This window comes from Vicugna pacos, chromosome 21 (assembly GCF_048564905.1).
Source record: "Vicugna pacos chromosome 21, VicPac4, whole genome shotgun sequence".
Lineage (NCBI taxonomy): Eukaryota > Metazoa > Chordata > Mammalia > Artiodactyla > Camelidae > Vicugna > Vicugna pacos.
In genome coordinates this window covers 581,353-603,443 of record NC_133007.1, presented here as the reverse complement: position 1 = coordinate 603,443, position 22,091 = coordinate 581,353, and the positions used below count along the sequence as shown (strand labels likewise).

The 22,091-nt window shown below is 41.8% G+C and overlaps 2 protein-coding genes across 2 annotated transcripts in view; both read right to left on the bottom strand.

Annotated features, from left to right (window-relative positions):
- The window catches only part of LOC140687908 (trafficking protein particle complex subunit 9-like), a 169,580-nt gene that overhangs the window by 78,948 nt on the left and 68,541 nt on the right, over positions 1–22,091 (bottom strand). The window lies entirely within an intron of this gene.
- LOC140687909 (trafficking protein particle complex subunit 9-like) overlaps positions 1–22,091 on the bottom strand; it is a 30,858-nt gene that overhangs the window by 982 nt on the left and 7,785 nt on the right. The window contains exons 3-4 of the mRNA XM_072945834.1: positions 1,652–1,837; positions 957–1,100 (exon numbers count right to left, since the gene is read on the bottom strand). The gene's annotated coding sequence lies outside the window, so the exon portion shown is untranslated. The remainder of the gene's footprint in view (positions 1–956; positions 1,101–1,651; positions 1,838–22,091) is intronic.

Genomic DNA, 22,091 nt, shown 5'->3' with positions numbered 1-22,091 from the left:
GCTCAACTGCAAGCCTCACTGTCTGAAATTGGCCCCATTTTCTCACCTGTTTATTTGGTATCTGTTCTTCTGTAAGCTGCCTGAAATGCTTCTTGGAACAAGTCAGAAGAATGAGTGGGTAGAGAAATGGACAGATGGACAGGTGAGAGATGGGCAGACAAACAGAGAGACTCCAAGAGAAGGGGAGCAAACAAAATTTCCTATGCAAAACCCTCTTCTAGTCAGGGAAGAAAACCACCACAAAGAAGTGTGAAGAGGCAGGTGGCTTAGGACTGTTTCCTGGATTCCATGAAATGTCACACCAAGAGATGAGAGGGTAGAAGTATAAATAATAAAAGATAAAAAGCATGCATATTTGAAAAATATATCTACATTATGTACTTTCTAAAGAATAGATTCAAATCAGCAAGGCCCAATAACCCAATTCGTGGGTATTTACAGAAGTGAGAATCCCATCTCCAATCCACAAGGCATCCCTTTGGAGCACTGAGAGTCTACACGGTGTGGTCATAAAGGCATCACCGCAAAAGCTGTGCTATCCTGCACTTACGAGGAACGAGCAGGTGTGCTCGGGCTGCCCACTCACGTCATTTACACCCCACAGCACCTCTACGGGGTAGGGATGCCTAGCGAACCCCATCTCTGCAGGACAGAAAACAAGTCCAAGAGAGGCTAAGCCGATCTACCATTTCTCCATCTCACAGGACTTGTCACTCCAGAGCAGGAATCGAACTCGGACCCACGTTTGTAACCACAGTACTACCGTAATTTATGTGCTTTTTGTGTGTATAATACATTTGTTTCTGGCATGAAAGGATATTTAATAAATGATCGGTTGTCTTGTCTATCTCATTAGCTCACAATCTTTATATTTTTGAATTGTACCCCTCCCCTGGAGAAATGAACGGAAAGAGCGGTGGTCAGAATGAGGTGGGGCTCCATTCTTTATCTGTTACCTCATCTCATCCAAGTCCCCAACCAGGGAGAAGGAGCAAAGGTTTTCTTCATCTTTTAATGAGAGGGCTCCAGTGATGGTGACTTACTCAACTCCAAAACCGAGTCTGGGGGAAGGGCACATGCAGCAACGAGAGCAGTATCACCTGTAGGAAGGCGAAAAGAGCTCAGGGGATGGCTCAATGGGTCAGCCTGATTTAATTTCAATCGATAATACAATAACACACTCTAAAAAATCTAGCATGCAATGGATTTGCTCTTTCTTGACATCTAGCAAGTTTCCACATCCCACATGTAACATTATCATGAACTAGTGAAAGGATGAGTCCACAGACAAGAAAAATCAATGCCACAGGCACGCTGAAACCCAGGCTGGAAGAAAGGAAGGGAAAGGGCATAGTTAAGAAGAGAGGAAAGTCTGGGAAAAAGACATCATCACAAGGACTCTCAAGCATCATCCAGCAATCATATAATCATTCTTTCAAGAGAGAGTTACTTAGGTCCTATTTTGTGCGAGATTTTACAAAGGGCAAAGAGAGACCGCAGCGTCCATGGTGGCAGCAAGTTGCGGGGCTATAATACAATTCTAATCCTGGTACCTTGCACACTTGTCCTCAGTATAAAGGCAAAAAATTAATAAAATAATACTATGTAAACCATACACATTGCTGAAAAAAATTAAAGAATACCTAAATACCTGGAAAGACACACCACGCAGATTCCTGGATCAGATGACAGCATTCTTGGGATGGCAGTGCTCTCCAGAGCAATGCATACATACAACGTGGTCTCGATCACAATCCCAGCGGGCTCCTCTGCAGTAACTGACTAGCTGCTGCTACAATTCATATGGGAATTCGAGGGTCTCAGTAACCAAAACGTACTTGAAAGAGAAGTACAACGTGAGAGGACTTGTAATTCTCAATTTCAAACCTTACATCTGTATCTCCAAGTGAGATTAGAGGCCATTTTTAAGTTATTATTTTGTTTATCCTTATTTTCTAAATTCTGTACAACAAATATACCTGTTAGAATAAGAAAAATAAAAAGTAAGTTATCTTTTAAAACATGAACACCAATTCATTCATTGGGAAAAAATTATTTTAACTCTAAAGATGTAAACAAATATCTAGTGAAAAAGGACTACTTAAAAACAAGTGTGCATTTACAATTTTCATAAATTGAAAACTGAAAAGCACAAACACATCAAGTTTCTAGGGAGACTGGTGAAACATATTAACAATTATTTTAAAAATTCTTATTGAAAAATGAAAACTCAAGAAAGGGAAATTCGTGATTTACAGCCAACTGCAAACACATGGAAAGCAAAGGCCTAGAAATCACAGTTCCTTTAACTCTGCTACTAACGGAATAGGAGAGGAAATTCCTCACTGAGGGGACAGTGGAATCCCATGCATAAGACAGGATACACAGTACAAACTGCAGTAATATCGGGAGTGAATAACTTAGAAGAATTCTGAAGTTATAACATTGCTGAAAAACTATAAAAAACACTGACAGGCAGATTAAAACACACAGTCATATATATTATATAGAAACATATGTAGTCTGCTCCCATGTTGCATAGAAATACAAACATATTTGTTCATTTATGGGCACTTATGACTTTATCCCTGGTAGAATATTTCAACTAAATCAAATAATCAATATAACACTCCTCTTGTCAAATCTACTTGATAAGTTACTCTGCTATGTAACCATAAAGTGTCTAAGATAGATCTAAAATTAGTGAATAAGAGCTTTGTATGGCTTCTTGAATTCTTCTCAAATTTCCAAGCTTAATTTTAAAATAGATCTGAGCAGTATTTCTATATTATCTTTTCCCTTGTGAAATGAACAACACAGTCTGTTGTCAAAATTCTGTGCTTACAAATATTCACGAGCACAGTATCCTCACAAAACTGCTGGACAGCAAAGCACTATCCAGACACTGTGACCAAATAAATGAAACACAAGGAAGACAGTGACCCTATTCTGGAGGGCTTATAGTCTGTGTCAACACTGGGGTTTTTACTTAATTGGTTTGATTGGGTAGCAAAATAAAATCAATCAAGTACTTTCTTCTTTGAGCTTTCTGTAAGTCATGACTGTTTTTAGTGTCATGAGCAGGAAAGACTTAAGAATGACTTGATTAGGTCAACTAGCAACAATCATCACTGGAGAGTGAGTAATATAGAAGTTAACTGATAGCAATGCTTCTGCCTACATGAGCCCTATAATAAATCTACACTGACATCCGAAAGGAAAATAAGGAGATGAGGTCCCCAATGAGAAAACAAACTAACAAGAAATCAAAAAAGGAAAGATGTTTTCATTAATGATTCCAGGCAGTAGTGGAGCATGGTGGTGAAGATCACATATTCTGGGGAAAAACATGAGGGGTCTGAACTCCCACAGCACTGGGTAGCTGTGACACTGATATTTCAGTGAAATTTTCTGCACCTCAGTCTCCTATCCAAAGACGGGGGAAAACAACCGCACCCATCTCCTAGACTGTTTCTACAAATTTAGATATTTTATACATAAAAGCTTAAATAAAATACTTCAGATTTAAAATAATACCCCAAAACACATGGAACAAAGAAAACAGAGATAAATTGGAGTTCATCAAAATTTAAAACTTTGCTTCAAAGGGCACCATTCAGAAAGTGAAAAAACAACACACTAGAGAAAATTTTTTCAAATCATTTATCTCATAAGGAATTTGTATCTCCAAATGAAGAAAAAAACCCCCTACAACTCAACAATAAAAAGGCAACTCAATTAAAAAATTAATAAATGTTCTGAAAAGGTATTTTTCAAGAAAAACATAGAAATGTCCAATAAGCACAATGAAATGATGTTCAATAGCATTAGCTGTAAGGAAAATCAAGTCAAAACCACTAGGAGAAGCCGCTTCACACTCACAACAATAGGTTATAATAAAAAAAATGGTAACAAGCACTAATGAGGACACAGAGGAAGTGGAGCGCACAGCCCTTGCTGGTGAGGACGTAACACAGCGTGGCCACTTTGGAAAACAGCCTGGCAGGGCCTCAGAGAGTTGAACATTTCGTTTCTGACTTACCCAGCAATTCTGCTCTCTGGGCACACACGAAAGAGAACTGAAAACAGATATCCACATAAAAAATCCCACATGAGTGTCCACGGCGACATTACTCATCACAGCCAAAAAGCAGAAACAACCCAAATGCCTATCACCTGGTGAATGGGTAAACAGAGGGGCCCAGCCATACAGTGGAATGTTATTCAGCAATAGCAAAGCATAGAATAGTGACTCAGGCCACAACATGGACAAACATTGAAAACGTTACTCAGTGTGAAAGTAGTCGGTCACAATAGACGGTTCCACTTACATGAAGTGACTCGATTTAGATTAAATGTCCAGCACAGGCAAATCCACAGAGAGAAAAGTGGCTCCTTGTGGCTGGGGGAGGATGGGGAAGATGGGAATGTCTGCTTATGCATACGGGGCAACCTGTTGGGGGGATGAAAATGTTCTAAGATTGAATGGGATGCACAATTCTGGGCATAGAGTAAAAACCGATGTACATTTTAATGGGTGAATTGTATTAAAACTGTTAAGAACAAAAGCATCTCGGGGCAGTACCTTCCATAGTAAATGCAAATTGCTAACTTTTATTAGAGGAAAAAGAAACTGCCCTCAGCATGAAAGCAGGAGATCAGCAAATGTGAGTTAACCGAAATTGGACAAGAGCATTTCACTTGAAACAGTTGCTGAGTGTACACGAAATATTCAGAAATAGGAGAATCACCTTGACATCACGAAGAAGCATTCTGCTTCAAATGCAGATCAAGGATTCGGCAAGCCCTGCTGCCAGAAATGAGCAGAAAAGAATCCTGATTCATAAAACTAGCACTAGAGCCAACAAGGAAATGGTGGTGAGGAAAGCAGGCGGTGAATATCTGGAAGAGTTTGCTACAAATATTTTCTCCACCGAAAATTTAAAAATAAAATGAAAGTGATGAAATGCTGTGTTGACATCACGTGAATGGGCTTCCTTCGGTGCTCGACTGTTCTGTAACCCAGATTGATAGACTCAGGAGAATCAGCATGGCTCCTGGGGGTCCCCAAAGGACTGCCCACCAGCACGCTGACCACCATCACATCTGCCAGGGTTGAATTGCAGGGAAGAGACCAAGTTCTGAAAGGTACCGGAAATGTTGACAAGGGAAGAAAAGGATGAGTTTAGTCCTGGGACAGAGGCAGTGTGAGCAGAGGCCAGAAGGCTGCAGGTGAACTGCAGTAGACCTGGGGCAGGAAGGGATCACGGGGGAGCATATCTCAATTCTCTTCTGTCTCTCCCTCCGGTAGGAGAGATAAAGCCTGCATCCTTCTCACCTGGAACTGTGGGTTCTGGCTGGCAGAAGTCTTACCGACACGGAATGATTATTCAAGACTCTGTGGAAAAAGTCAAGAAATCGAGAGGGAGTAGGGAGCCATCTCCATGAGCCTCTCAAATGTTCCCATATTTATTGTGTATAATCAAAGGAAAAATTCGTTAACAGTTGTGAGATAGTAAGGAGGAAATTCGGGAAAGACAGGATGAGGCAGAGATTGTAGAATATACAATGAGTACAAAGGATTAGTGTATGTTTAGGGAAGTCATGGGGTGAGGGGAACAAGATACACTTTTAGATATGTTCATTACAAAGCACACCACCAGACCAGCCAGGTCTTTGTTTTGGGGATAATAGACTAACAACACACAAGCCCAGCGTTTATAGCTGAGGGTCTCGGTCCTTGCTTTGCAACCAGCAGAGTGCTACCTAAAACCTCAACTACACAAGCAAAGCATTGTCTCTGCTTTTTAAGGAAAGGAGACTGGAGTGAAGATGCACAGGAACTTGCTTGCAAAGCAGTACCAAAGCATATTTTTTCTTCTTAAAGTTCAGAGGCGACTGTGCTGTGTTATAATTTGTTAACCCAATCATGGGCTCCCACATGGAACCATTATGGAGGACACCCTAGGATGACTAATCCTGGATGTGGGTCTCTTCCTGCCATCTTCAGCCACTCTAGCAGGGTCTACGCACATCCGAGAATAACGATCCTACGGAACCACCCACTCTCTTAACTCCTGATGCTTGAAACTTAATTTTAGCTCTACACAACTTTCCGTAGAAAAGTTTCAGAAATAAAAGATATAATATTCCTTTTATATCTCATCATATTACTGATTTTTCTGATTGCTCTCTGCTGCTTCTACTTGGTAAAGCACCTCATTCTGCAGCTGAATTCAGTAATTTCCGTTGTGCAATTCTAGCCAGGTTGGGCTCGCTAAATTCTATTGGTCAAATATCGATATACTTAATTGATTTCTTTGTTCATCAATTTCAGCCAGGAGGAGAGGGAGTGTCACTCTTTTCCTCAGCCCACCCTCAACACTTTTCTCATCAACTCAGGCCTCCTGAAAACAAAACAAAGTATTTTTTTCCCTTCTACTCTTTCCACAAACCCAACAGGAAACATCAGTCTGGAGAAAGTATTCAACACAAATTTTAAAACAAAAATCTATAAACCTGAAGCAACTCCATCTCCGAATCATGATACACAATGACATGAGAGTAATTGTGTCAGGCACAAAGCATGAGGGAGCCTGACTACCTGATTTCTATTCTTCAAAGGAAGGAAGATTTTCGTATTTTTTATTATCATTCTTGGTCATTGTTTCTGATTATGCCAAAAAATAGTTTATGAAATAATTATGCACTGCAATAACAGATTTTTAATGTATCAATTTTAGAAGGCATTCAGAGGGGATAAGAAAACCCACCTCTGTAAAAAATGTAAAATTTCTTCCCCTGTTAAGAACACGTATACAAAATGCAACAGAGAATTCAAATTCTTGTGGAGAGGATCAAAACCACAGAATCAAAGCAAAGTCATTACAATGAGTAAATTTAAATTTCACTGGACAAACATGCTCAATGCATACAAATAATTTTAAAGGCACACTGCAAACCATTCACTTAATGATCTGCAGGCTAGAGGAAGAATTTCCCTCTTGAACAGACAACAGAAATCAGTAGGTTGTCCCACCAAACCAGGAGCAGAGAACAATCAAGTTTTTAACAGTTTTGATAAATCAGCATGTTCTAAAGACCAAAATCCAGAAATTTTAAACATTCATTCAAACCACAATGAAACAAGCACTTAAAGAAAAAAAAAACACAAAGAATCTAAGCACAGAGGTCATTTAGATAGATCAATGAGAATTTCTTGTACCGCTGGAAGAAAGAACAGGCTATAACCTTTTACTTGAAAAATAAAACTTCTTTTAAAGATAAATGCTAAAACATATTTCATCTTTCATGTTGCCTTAAAAAATCTGAGGTACTTGTATCTGATCAGAAAAGCAATTCTGAGTAATATTATGTTACAATTCAGTGCCAGTTTGCTCTAGAAGAAAAGAGAAAAGTTACTATTTCTCATTCTGCACAGTTTAAAGAACCTCCCTGTCTCTATATCCTCCCATTTCCTAAGCTCAACCTCCCTAACCCTTCTGAAACAAGTATGAGAAAGTCTTATTCCCAACATGCCAAATGACAAAAGAATATCAATTTATTTATGTAAATATATGCCTACACCTTGAAATGGAGGAGAAAGTTATCAGAAGTCTATATGGAACTTCTTTCTATCTTCCTGATATCACACACACAAACGTTCACACAGACACAGACACATACCCCCTGGATTACTGAGCACTTCACAAGCTTAGTACTTACAACTTGTAGAAGATAACTTTGTAGTTAATTTAAAATACAAAACTTTCAGCTTTTGAAAGTCTTCATCATCTGCTAAACCATCCAAATATCAAAGAGACCCAATTAGCCTTCTCTGTAGAATGTAATTTCCCTTGATGGCAAAACAGACCCTAAGAAGTACTGGATCAAAGATTCGTGTTTATCACTACCTATGATCTTTTTTAAGCACATTAACAGATTCAGAAATGTATGTCTCATCAACATTTATTCCTATTGAAATAGCATACATGTTCAATTGTCTATACAGTGACTAGGTCCCATGATGGTGTTTAAGAGCTATTTTGTGTATAGCAATATTTATATTCAAGTGCAGAAAAGGAGGGTGTGTTTTACTCAGTTGTAGAGCACCTGCATAGCATGCACAATGTCCTGGCTTCAGTCCCCAGTACCTCCAAAAAAATAAATAAACTAAGTGCATATTTAAAAATAAGAATAGTGCAGCCACTATGGAAGACAGTGTGGAGATTCCTCAAAAGACTAGGAATAGACTTACCATATGACCCAGGAATCCCACTCCTGGGCTTGTACCCAGAAGGAAAACTACTTCAGGATGACACCTGCACCCCAATGTTCATAGCAGCACTATTTACAATAGCCAAAACATGGAAACTACCTAAATGTCCATCAACAGGTGACTGGATAAAGAAGATGTGGTATATTTATACAATGGAATACTTCTCAGCCATAAAAACCGACAACATAATGCCATTTGCAGCAACATGGATGCTCCTAGAGAATGTCATTCTAAGTGAAGTAAGCCAGAAAGAGAAACAAAAACACCATATGAGATCGCTCATATGCGGAATCTAAAAAACAAAAACAAACAAAAACAAAGCATAAATACAGGACAGAAATAGACCCATGGACCGAGAATACAGACTTGTGGTTACCGGGGGGGGGGGGTAGAGGGTGGGAAGGGATAGACTGGGATTTCAAAATTGTAGAATAAATAAACAAGATTACACTGTATAGCACTGGGAAATATACACAAAATGTTATGATAAATCACAGAGAAAAAAATGTGACAAAGAGTGTGTATATGTCCATGAATGACTGAAAAATTGTGCTGAACACTGGAATTTGACACAGCACTGTAAAATGATTATGAATCAATAAAAAATGTAAAACAAAAAGAATAAACACAGGGAAATATACACAAAATGTTATGATAAATCACAGAGAAAAAATGTGACAATGAGTGTGTATATTTCCATGAATGACTGAAAAATTGTGCTGAACACTGGAATTTGACACAACACTGTAAAATGATTATAAATCAATAAAAAATGTTAAAAAATAAAAATAAAAATAAATAAACAAAGTTGCAAAACAAAAAAAATAAGAATAAAGATATAAAAAAATGCAGACTAAAAACCACTGCAACCTAGGTACTACAATTATACTAAAAAAACAAGAGTTTCTATCAAATATTCACTATATGCCAATCACAGAGACAACCACAAGTCACCCCTGAAGCTTCACGTGTGATTCTCAACAACCCTACTAAGTAGACACGGATGAGAAACCCGGCTCTGCGGATGAGGAGACGGAGCTCAGAGGAGCCGGGGACGCTGACCGTCCTACTCCGTGTGACAACGCGTCAGCCCAGGGCAAGCGCTGACAGTGCTGCACTGAGGGGACACCCAGCTGCATGGACCCTTGGGGTACTGGGGAGTCCCAGAAAACACTAAAAATTTTTCAGTGAAAAACCAGCTCAAATATATTACACTGTGCCGCATCCCTTAAACAGGGAACGTGAACGAGACCTTTTTGATGCGTCCATGTTCTTTCTGCCATCATCAGTTACTTGCCCTCACTGCGTCACCAGTGATGATCTGGACCCCATATGAAGTGCACTCAGATGGCAGAGCTTTTAATACTGTTTTATGAAGTTTGTAAGACTCTGTCTATGCCTCACACTGGTGGTCATCCATCACTTCTCACCAGTGTGGACGTACCACCTGAAATCATTCCTTTCTGCTTTTTAAAATCCCTTCATCTACTCCAGACTTTTCAATAGCAAAGAAGCAGCTAAACCACAGACAGTGGACAGCTTTTCACCAAATGGACTCGAACAGCCCATCTGACTACCTGGAAGCCCTTTTCTTCTATTAAACCCACTTCCAGGTACTTCATCATTTTCTGATTGGTTAACTGGGCCTCTGACTGGCCTACTCAGAGAGCTCCCAACCTCACATCCAGGGGTGGGAGAGGACCCTGCTGTTGGGGGAAATCAGTGAGGAAGGTGGACATCCTTCAGCCACGTCTGCATGGGTAGAAATGCCACAGCGTGCTCAGAAATTATACCGTCATCACCCCTGGGCTCCCATGGACTGGTTTCACATTAACCAAGCTCATGAGACACTGATGCAAGAAAACCAGAAACTTAAATTTTTAATGTAACAGAAGACGTGAATCTATGAACCAGACTGAAATATCAGAGTTCAACCATGAGTACATTTTCTCCTCCACTGCCCAATAACGGGCAGGCAGTCACATGGCAAGCATGGACAGAAACGGAGCAGGAAGGGTTTCTAGATTAACTCAATGAACTAAATTTCTATTATACGAACAGATCTACTGCCCAGAAGACAATTAACACCAATCACAGTGCACTCTCCGTGGACAGCGGCAAGACATGACTATGAGCACCCATGTAACTCTCCTTTCCCTGTCCTTTATAGGCTAACTGATGCACAGAGGTACAAAGATTCAGGGATGCTGATAACGCTAAACACAAAAAGCCCATCTCTGGGAGCCTCAAAACCAGACAGCCAGGGTTTAAATACCAGCTCTGCCAATTACTAGTTCTGTGATTTTGCCAACTTAATTACCCTCTGTGTGCCTCAATTTCCACACTGTAAAACTGGGATAACAATCAAACCTTCCTTACTCGCTTGTTGAGAAGATTGAAGGATTCATTTCTGTAAAATGCTCAGAAAAGAATGTAGCACATTTTGGGTGTTCAACAAATGTCAACTTAATATCAAAGTGATTTACAAGTCTCCCCTCTAATCATCTTATGTGTTTCCTGGCTAGCCTAAGTCCCAAAGAACATCCTTATTTCTCCTTTTATAAACAATTGGGGAGTACCCTTATGTTCCACCCCACCACCTGTTTAAACTGAGGGAGGGGATGCCTCCTAACCACTCTTTTGGGCCATGGAGAGTGCTTCTCCCTTCACACCCCTGGCCCCTGGCCCACAGCTAGCACTCATCACACTAACAGAGTGAGGTGTGAGTCCGGGGAGACAAGCGGGGCATGTGAAACCCTTCTTTTCACTCCAGTGTTGGTCACCATTGGGAAGCACCTGGGATGCTCAGCTCCATGGCAGGAAAGCCCTGTGCATGAAGGGGCAGGTCCTCTCAAGGGAAGGCTCACTGTGGCCCAGAGCTACATGGGACAGGGTGAGTCTGTACTTCTGGGACACAGTATCATGACACGCATTTTCCCACAGCCTTGAAGTTCATGAAGAACGTGGCTTCATCAGTAACAAAGAAGACATTTATCGCCTGTCTACTCTTTTGTGTCATCTCTCAGTTGGCTGCTGGAGACAACATGTGTATAAGTATTGGATCTCCTTAAGCCCCAAAATATATGAAGCAACAAATAATTCTGTGGCTTAACATTGGTTCAGGGCGACTGTGTAACTGTCCTGACTCTGCTGATGCTAAATTATGGGTATAGGAACTATGGAACCTCCTCAAATATCTTTCATCATAAAAACAGCTCTTCTTTTTTTCCTGTTTCTTAGTAATTGCCAAAGACTCCCAAATGATGGCTTCACACAAAACAGCAGCTAAAGTTTAAGAGCCCTCTTGACATACTCACTGTGGTAAACACTGCACATAATTTCTAATTCTCACAATTCTACAATTCATATATGAATGTCCCCATCTCACAGACGAGGGAAAAACTCAAAACGAACTGTCTCAGGCTCACGTGGCTCAGTGGCAGCACGTGCAACCAAACCCAAGTCAAAAAACTACACCCCTTCGTATATGTACCAAATCTCCTACCACCAATTAACACACAGCGGCGGGGTCAAAACTCAGGGAACTCAATACACTTTTCACCTTTAAGGTCGTCCAGATGCCGCTTCTAGCTGTTTTATAAAATCCCGGCTCACTGGCTTCTAACACTAGAAGAAAAGCCCGATTTTCCCATTGCTTGCACAGCAAGTCTGAAATGTTCACAGTGAGATGACAGAATAAATCTAAGATATAAGCAGAATAACTTTTCCAGGTAGACACACATAAAAGACATTGGGCTCTTCTGAAGCATTAAGTAAAGAAATCAAAATAAAATAAAGTTATTTAAGCCTTCTTTTACAAACAGGAATGTTAAGACTGTAAGAAGGTGCAACAGTGCCACCTATGGCTAAAATGACCTTCCAGGTTGCCGGGAAAGATGCAACACAAAAATTGCCTGTAGGATCAGAAAGGAGAATCAGATAACTAAAAGCTTATGTAGCATATACTGCACTTTGATTCGGGGGAAGGGAGGGATATTCAGTATTTAATTTGATACTGCTATTACTCCTGAATATAAACAGAAGACATAGGCTCATGGAAACTCATCTTAGAAGAGGAAAGAATCCAGTTCAGCCACTTCATTTTACAGGAGGGGAAACTGAGACATGGAATGTGTCCTCCTGGCAATCGGCAGCAAAGGCATCCTAGGCCTCATGTCTTGCACTGTAGCAAAAACCAACAGATCTGTACTACGCCTATGTTCATAAAAGTCACGTTTGTATTTTTCCAACAGTAGGTTATCTAATATCTTGCAAAATACTTCTCAAAGATCCAGGATATCATACAAGTTTGTCGACATACAAAAATATTTATTTACATAATAAAACAGCATGAGCTTTATTCTCTCTATTAAAAAAGTAATGTGTCAAATCAATGTTTTGATATTTTAAACCTGTTAAGAGTGTAGAAAAAAATCAAAATTTTCTTTAATCACAAAAGAGAGGAGCTTATTCCCTGAAAATGATCAATGTGGATTTTACTAAACTTAATTGATCTGGTCAGAATCCCACGAATTTAAATATCTGAGTGGATGGTTACACGGCAACATAAATTCTGATTTGTAACAATACATATTCTGTGTAAATAATCTTCAAGGTCATCTGATTAAGGCAATTTAACTAGTCCCTGTCTCACTAGAATGATACAGATTTCATTAAAACTTCATACTACACCAAAAAAATAATGAATCCTTGTTACTTTAAACCATATTCAAATATATCATACATATACATATTAAATATGCATCAGAAATAAGCGACACTCTTTAGTATTCAGAGTTGATCAATCTAAAATATCTGTCATTGTGACAGCACTTTTATTAAGCACCTCTTGTGTTCTTTGTATACAAGGCGTCTAACTCTCACAGTCAGACAAATTAAACAATATTACTAAAATTTCACAAATGAGGAAATGTACTTAAGCCATGAAAACAACTTACATATTCATCAACAGGAAAGAAAAGAGTAAAGACTTTACTTACAATATTCACTGACAATCTTTTCTTCCATATTAAGACTACATAAAACCAATTCAGTCTTTGTAAGTATTTCTGTCAATAAGGGCCACTAGAGAAAAACAAGTAACATCAATAGCAGTGGTTGGACTTTCAGAGCCCACTTCTCTTTTGCACTATAATTATTTTTAATGTTATGTTTTTAGTGCTTACAGAGCACTAAAATATAAAATTAACTTTTTAAGTAATTACCTGAGAATTATAAATTTGTGAAAATAAACAATTGTAATTTCTGCCACTCTGTCTCACCTTCTCAATGGTGTCTCTCCTTTGAAGGCATCATCAAGCTGAGATCACTAAACTCGGCCATTTATGGAGTCACAGGTGTTTGGGTAACCACTTAACGGGAGGCTGATTAGAGGAGCAAATAAGAAAGCATCCTGTGCAGCCTGGGTTCCAGCACCGAGCTAGCCACAGCCTGCTGCGTGTAATTTGGGACAAGCTGCTCCATCTCTCAATCCCTCAGCTGCAAAAAAGGAGACACTGATACCTACAATCAAACACCTGCTATGAACTAAAACATGAGGAAAGCATTTTAGCCTTAGGTAGGTGTCCACTCACAGCGAGTTTGGTCATTATGATGATGAGGATGCCTGTTAATAAATTAAGCTAGACCACAAAGGAGAAATCACCTTAAAGGAGAAACATTTTAAGTCAATGAGCATTTCTTTTTGGATGGATTGCACAATATTCTATTGATTTTTTTAATAAACCAAATTTTGTCCATTAATTATAGATTTACAGGTTCATGGACAAGTCTCCAGAAAAAGAATTAGAGGCCTCTAAACTCCGTAAATTAAGAAAGTAAACTAAAAAAAAATCAGGGAGGAGGTTATACCTCATGTGGGAGAGTATGTGCTTAGCATGCATGAGGCACTCAGTTCAGTCCCCAGTAACTCCATTTAAAAACTTTGTTTTTTAAGAAATGGGGAATTAAAGCAAAAAGATGGAGGAATACAGACTTTTTTAGAGACTCATCTCAGATTTAAGATGGGGAAGATACCATCTATTTCTCAGAGGAAATTTTGAGGACTATGTAAACTGGATCTGAGATATCTAGTTCTTTAACATTATTCATGAATTCATATTACCAAGTCATAAACTACCTGATAATCAACAGTGGTGATACTGATCATAACAGCTGCCATCACGGATCGAGCTCCAGCTAGGACTGCTCTGTTCTGACATCTCTGACCCTGAGGCCTCACCAGACTGACAGCACTAAACTAGGTCATTCATGAGCACCTCGTGTAAGTCCTCCATTTGTGCTTCTGACTCTCCCCTCACCAGCTCCTCTGAGGGAAGCACTGTTATCATCTTTCCCACTCACAGATAAGGCGACTGAGGCACAGATGCTAATCCCGTTCCAGGTCACATTGGCATTAAAGGACGTCTGTATTTCTGCTGTTTTGCTTTTGACAAAGGAATCTGAGATATCAATTCAAGGCAGACTGTTAAATAATCAAGTCTGTCAGGTCTTCACCTCAAAGAGCAGATACTATAAATTCCTGATGTAGGATGAGGCTGCCGCCACAAACTGACTCAGCTTGAAATTAATATCCAAGATGAAGCAGCGGATACACGTAAATATTCACGATTGTCAAGTCTGCTCACGGGTCTGGGCCCTTCACTGCCTGAACGGGGGTGAAATCCCCACCCGTGTCTGGGAGAGATGCACGGTGCTTCCCGGGCTCAAACAGGCTTCACGGGCTATTTCCTCCCACAGACTGGCCTCAACGATTAATAGCTCTCAAGGTTTTTACACCATGCAAAACAAAAAGACATTTCTGCAGATGGAGCACTTTCTAAGGCTTAAATCTTTTTTTGCATACACTCACCCATGGGGAAAAAAGAAACATGACTCTGCAAAGTCTCTAACCCTCACCACTCACAGGAGTAGAACAGCCACAGCAGAAGATGGCTCTTCACATTGCAGGATGAGAACAAAATAAAGATGCCCCAACAACAGGCACTCCCAGACACAGCGCTCAGCAGTCTTCTGCAAACTCACGGTTGTGTAGCACCCATCACCTTCTATTTCCAGAACACTTCATCACCCCTAAAGAATCCGCCTATCACTAGCAGTCACTCCCTAATCCCCCTCCAACCAGCCCCTTCCAGCCATCACCTGCTCTCTGCCTCTGCATGTGCCTATTCTGGGCATTTCAGATCACTGAAATCAACAATATTTGACCGTTTGTGTCTGCTTCCTTTCAATTAACAAGCTGTTATCAAGGCTTGTATATTTTGAAGTGTTATCAGCATCTCTTTTTTTTTTTTTGAAAACTTAAAGATTATTAGAAGGTGGTAAGCACTATCAAAAAGAGTAGAGTGGAGCATAAGTGATTGGGTTTCAAAGGGAAAAGTGTGGGTTGAACAGTCAGGGTGGACTTCCAAAAACAGGTGGCCTTTTTCATTTTCCTCTTTTTTTTTTTCTTTTTTATTCACTCTTACGTGTGAATAATCTTCCACTACATGGAGATACTACATTCTGTTCATCCATTCAGCAGCTATTTATGGACGAGTTCCAGAAAAATGAGTGTAAGAGTTGACTAGCATGGATGGCATTTAAGCAAAGGGCAAAATGTGCTTTCAAAAAAAAGCCAACAAACAGAGGCACAAGGAAATTCAGTGCGTTTCTGAGCAAAGTGCTTGCTTGCTTCGGCAGGACTACCGTGCAGGACTGTGGCGGGTATTGGCAGGAGTCACGGTGTGGGAGAAACATGAGAAAACTCCCCACTGCAAGTAGCTCAGACAATTCTCCTCCCTCATCCTGTATTGTTAGAGCAATGTTTCTAGGTTACTCTTATTTCAAGTAATAGCACTTTAACTGCACATCTGATCATCTCCATCAGACCACCTTTCCTCCAAGCAACAGAAAAGCATTCAATGACCTGAGCAGCTCCAGGACATAATGGTGATGGATTAGGGAGTCCTGCAGCATTCCAGCCTGCAGGCACAAACCCCACATGTGCCCTGGTGATGTCCAGAAAATAAAATGCATGGAAATATCTCACTGCTGGAACACGACATCTGCCCTCAATTTGCCCCAAAATCATGCTCGCAAAGCACTAATCAACCCTCTCAATACAAAAATAAAAAAGCTAAGAAGACAAATTTAGGCTCTTTCATTGAAAACCAGCAACCATCACTGCCAGTATCTGAGCTGGAATGCTCCTGACTTTGAAAACCACTGCTCAGTTACTTTTCAAGCGTAAAACTCATATATGTATTCCATGTAGATGATATTGCAGTAGGATTTTTCTTTTCAAAATTTCCAGTTGCAACATTAGCACAAGAAAGTTTATGTATAGGCTTTAAAAAAATCAATTATCCTCCACTTTCTTAATTTTGAACTAATTATTATTTTATAAATGTGGCTATGCTGCGTATTATAAACCGTTTGATTTCTGAAAACAAGACCTTTATGACCTCACTATTTCAGAGAAAACTTTAACGATTCTTTGAGAGGTGGGGCCTGGGGCGCCCACTATCAGCTCTTTAAATACTGACAAGGATGTGCTATTAAGTAATGCAAAGGCTCTAACTCCACATTAGCTCAGAAAGCAAAGAAACAACACCAAAGACTTCCTTAAATATTTTATATATTTCTATTCTTTTGAATATTAAAGTTCTTAAATGATATGATTTTTTTTGAAAAAGACAACAGCTGTATTAAATTTCCTCTCACCAAGAAAACAATCTTTATGAAGTAAAAAACCCCTATGGAAATCGAAATGACAGGACGTTTCTAGCTAAGTGAACATCCAGATCTGAACACAAACCTAAATCCTATCAGATCTCACTCGAAGGGGCTCTACAAAGTCCTGGGCAACCCTGGAAATTAGCTCTTTTGTTCCAAATGTTGGCTGAGCTAAGATCATCACACTAGGCAGGGAAGGAGAGAAGAGGAAAATCCACCTGGCGGCCTCCATCAGTTTTCTTCCAGCCACAAAATGCCTCTAGGTCGGCCCGCTAACAAGTCCCCCAATAAGGAAAGCCGGCATCCACACTGCCCCTGCCATCCCCAAGTAGCCCCGATGCCCATATCCCAGCCTGTGAATGGTCTTCTAATGATCCCCCAGTTGGTGGCACCCACCCCCTCTTCCCCGCTATACAAACAAAGAGAGCCACGGCAGCCTTCCCAAATCACAAATTTGATTACATCAACCCCCACTTCAAACCCTTTAGAGGCTCCCTGTTAGAGTTCTAGCCCCACCCCAGACCCTGCTCGCCCATCCTCACCTAAGTACACAGGTCCCCAGTGACCACAGGGGCCCCTGACCTGCTCCTACTTCCCACTTGCTCCAGTCTCATTTTGACTGTTTCCCAAGGAAGCCTTCCCTCCCTCCAACCTCCACAATTTGTTCCTCTCTTCCTAGAACATTCTAGGCTAAGTCAACTTCTGACAATGCTAAGCTCTCAAGAAGCAAATACATTTTGCTTACTAATGTGGCTACACGCTCTCTCCCCTAGACTCACAGAAGTGCACGTGTAATGTATAAATGAATGACCGGTTGGGTCTCAAAGGGACAGACATAACTGCTCTCGCCCGTCCCAATTCTTCGGTCTGTAGAATATCAGAAGCAAAACCAGAAGTACCTTTCCTGAGGGTCACTTCTGTTGACACCCTTCACTGCCTACTGTGTCAGTTCTAGTAAAACTCAACTTCTTCCAAAGCCCTACATCCCGGACTCTCTCCAGTGTCCTCCCCAGCAGGGGCTCCCTCCACCCTGGACCGCACAGGGCACTCTCCACGGGTGCCCACGCCAAAAGCCTCCAGGCCTCTGCCCGGGCTGCACCTGCGATCTGAGACACATTCTTGACTCCTTCTCCTGGCTGACTCTTACTCTGTCCTCACAACTGAATGTAGAGCCCATTTCTTCCAGGAATTCCTCTCCGATAATGTCCTTTAGGTCTTGTCTGGTCTCTATCTATAGCAGCAGTACATGGTGACCAACTGGGTGTTTGCCCGCTCCTTTGAGACCACGAACACTTGGGAACCACGTGGGAAGGAGTGAGAGATTACAAGACGGTTGAGGGAAGCAAAAAGCAGAAATCACAGTCCAAGTCCCAAATTCAAGGATACTTTCTCAGAAAAAAGTATAAACTATTTCACACGTGTGCAATTTGGCTACTATTTTTGTGGCTTGGGGACAGCAAGAATTTGGTGTTCTAGTCCAAAACCTAGGTTACATGCAAAGAAATGTATATATTCATATCCAAAGGAAACAAGAGCTGCTCAACAACAGTTTGCAGTTAGAACTGAAAGGAACTTTGATAAAGGCAATCTCTCTCTCTCTCTCTTCTTTCTTTTCTGGCATCATATAATTTTAGAAGTATTTGCGTGACTAACAGATGGCTACAGCCCGTGATTCTGCACTGGAGTGTTTGGGGCTGAGGAAGACCAGATTAGATTCACTCTGTAAATGCAATCACACCAACACACTGATAGGTGCCGTGGTGGTGAAACTGATGTTACAAAGCAGGCAACCTTATTCGGTAAGAGAACTCTAAATAGAAAGGAAGAAATGCAATGTCCTATACTGAATTTCATTTGCTATATGGGCCATTAACTGATAGTATATCTTGACTAATGAAACCCAAAAATAAATTGTCAATGTCGGTTTTCTTCATCTGACCATTTTATGCTAACATCGGATATTAAATCCTCACTCCATACGGAAGCTCAGGCCTATGCTGCAGCACAGTTACACCCCGTGGAAGAAAGCCGACCAAGGGAGAATTGGAGAGTTTCCCTTTAGAAGCTGCGAAGTGTGGTTTTACACCTGTATATCATTTGCAACCACATCATCGACAATGGAGTTAGACGTTACCTCTGTGGGGCGAAAAGCACTGCATGCTTCAGAACCATCAAAGAACGCTGAGCTTTGTGAAACAGTCCTGAGGCACTTAAATCATACTTTTTCTGAAAGGCTCCAAATCTGACCCACTTCACCACTCCAGGTATAACAGGGAAGTACTGGAAACAGTAGAGAGAACATGCCCTTGAATTCTGACAAGGCCCTGCTTGAATCCTGCTACAGCATTTACTAGTCGCTAAATGGACCAATTCTTTAACCCCTCTGAGAAGGCTTCCCAATCCCCAAAAGGGGGCTGTCAGCGCCCACCTGGGAGTCATGGATGTGAATGAAACACGCAAGTAGGGCGGCCGACTGCTACCTGACACGGGGCCTGGCTAGTTTCCCTCCGCTGCCCTTCTGCCCCTTTAAACTTGCACTGATCCCCCTGGTAAGGATCAAGTCCCCGGAAGAGACTGCCTGTATCTTCTGTGTATCCCTGGATACATGACTTACACTTAGGAGGCCAGAAAAACAACTGCCTCCTCCCAAGTCACTAACAATATTCTTAAGAGTCTGGGTATTTTTAACTCTATTTTTCAGGGAGACTATTCCAGAACTTTCCAAGCACCATTCTCCAGGTTGGCTCCCCTCCCAGTGCCCATCCTTCTTACCTCAGATCCTCTGTCTGACTGCCTCCTGTTCATGGGAAAGCGAGTCCGGTAGTGTGGGGACTCCCTAGGCCTCCCTCCCTCCCTCACAGGTGACTGTGAATACCTTCTCCCCACTCCAACTCCAGCTTCTGAGGATTCTAACCTTCCGTATCCTGCAGCCTCTGCACCTTCCTAAGACGCACACGTGGCCAAGACTCTCCCTTTGGATTTCTTTCTGGCTGGCCCTGCTGACCCCCTGGCCCCTTAAGGATAAATGGGATTGCTCTGAAAATGACAAACGCCGCTGACTGACACACCAAAGCTGCATGGTCTGGGCTTTCCTCCAACCGAGGCACAGCCCTCCCCTCCCTCAGCCTCAGTCTGCAGCTCTCGAGATGATCTAATTCACATGCAAGGCTGTGAACACCAGCAAAGAATGACGACTCCCAACTTGTATCTCTAGTCCAGCTCCTTCACCTGAGCCCCAGTCTCATAGAGCCGAGTGCCTCTTTGAAGTCCTAACTTGGATGAAAAATGGCATCTTAAAAATGCCTCATGTCCACCATTTACTCTGGAATTCGATTCCTGGAAGGTACCTCCCAGACTCCCCATTTTAGTAACAGCCTCAGCACCCACCTAGTTGTCTCAGGTCACATTCAATTTCCACTGTTCCCTCCCCCCGGCCCTGCCCTGGAATCAGTCCTGTTATTTTCGCCAATAAGCTGATCTCAAGTGTGGTTTTGCAGGGACCATGGCCGGAAACACACAAGCTCACAGCATGGTTCACTAACAGTCCGCTGTAGGGTGCTCCCTGGAGGGGGAGGCATCTCCTGCCGCTGGTCACCTCAGAAGGCACTGGATTCTCACACAGGAGGCCCAGGAGAAGGGACTCAAGATTTTCCCGTGGTCTGAGCTTTGAAGGGCCCGAGGTCTGGGGGAGCTCCTAATTAGCAGACACACTTGCCAGTGAGCAAATGAGGATGGGGGAACCCACGCAAGGCTGTTATCACTCCAACTCCTGGGCTCTCAGGAGCCACGGGAAAGGCCTGTATCCAGTGTACAGCCCAGCCATCACAGATCCCAGCCTGCATTTGCCAACCCGGACAGCCTAGACTCCATCTACTTGCGACACTTACTTCTGTTCTGTTCCCCACCCAGAATGTGATGGACTCATTCAGATATTCTGGCCTGTCTCAAGTGAGACAAATTCAGTGAAAAATGAAGTGTCCACATTTGGACCAGAGCATGAAAGGAGAAACAAGGCCTCAATGTCAGCATGATGGTGGTGGCCAAACCCTTCCACCGGGTGAGATGAACCATGGTGAGGGTGAGAATCCAGGGTCCTAGGTCGGCCAAATCATCTTCCTTCACGGTTGTCTGGGGTGTTGGAGACTGACTACCACAAACTAACAACACGGCTGTCAGTGGTGGATGTCAGCTGCAACAGAAACGGATTCAACACTTTACTGCCAACATGGGTTAAAAGTAAAGGCCGGGGCAGGGAGGTCTGCACGGCTGCTGAGGCAAACCACAGACCCAGCTCTGAATGCCCACTGGCTGGAGCAGAGAGGAAGCTACGGCCCTTTTAGCTGTCCCTGTGTCCAACAGATCCAGGTGAGCCAGCTACTTAGGAGAAGGTCATGTTGTCCTGATACCCAGAAAAACCAGCCTCGTAAAGGGAACAAATAGTGTCATGGATTTTAGACCCAATTCTGCCCCTTTATGAAGGCAAAGTAAAGTAAATGGCACGGGGAAGTTGAATGCAAAAAAAAAAAATTAAAGAACCAAACGGTGACCGCTTCCTCCAACAGCGTCCCCTGCAGCTGTCACCTCCGTGGCGGCCACTTCCTCACCAGTGACCGCCGGCCAGGAAGCGCCGTCACGCACGTCACACAGCGACAGCCAGGAACCGCGTGCCGAGCACGTTTGTGTAAAAGCAGGAATCGAGCAAAATGCTGCAGAGTTTGACCTTACAAGTTTAAATACTCCATGAAAAGAATCCCTGAGCAGCCGACTAAATCAATTCGCATCTTACTTCTTCAAAACAATCAAACAAATTTAATAAGGGCGCATTTGTCACCAAATAAAAGGAGGACCAAACAGGTCCCTCAAAGCAAGGATTTTAACAGGTATCTAACACCAGTGGGTAATGTGCTAACAAAGCAAATATTCCAAAACATTAGAAAATACAAAATGACTAGGATAATACATGGATCAAGACAGATATTAAGATTTTGATTTTAAAGTGATGGAGACAGTATGGAGGGCAATCTGGCTATTTCCAATGCAGGGTGTGCACAGCCCACATTTTCAGATGCAACAACAT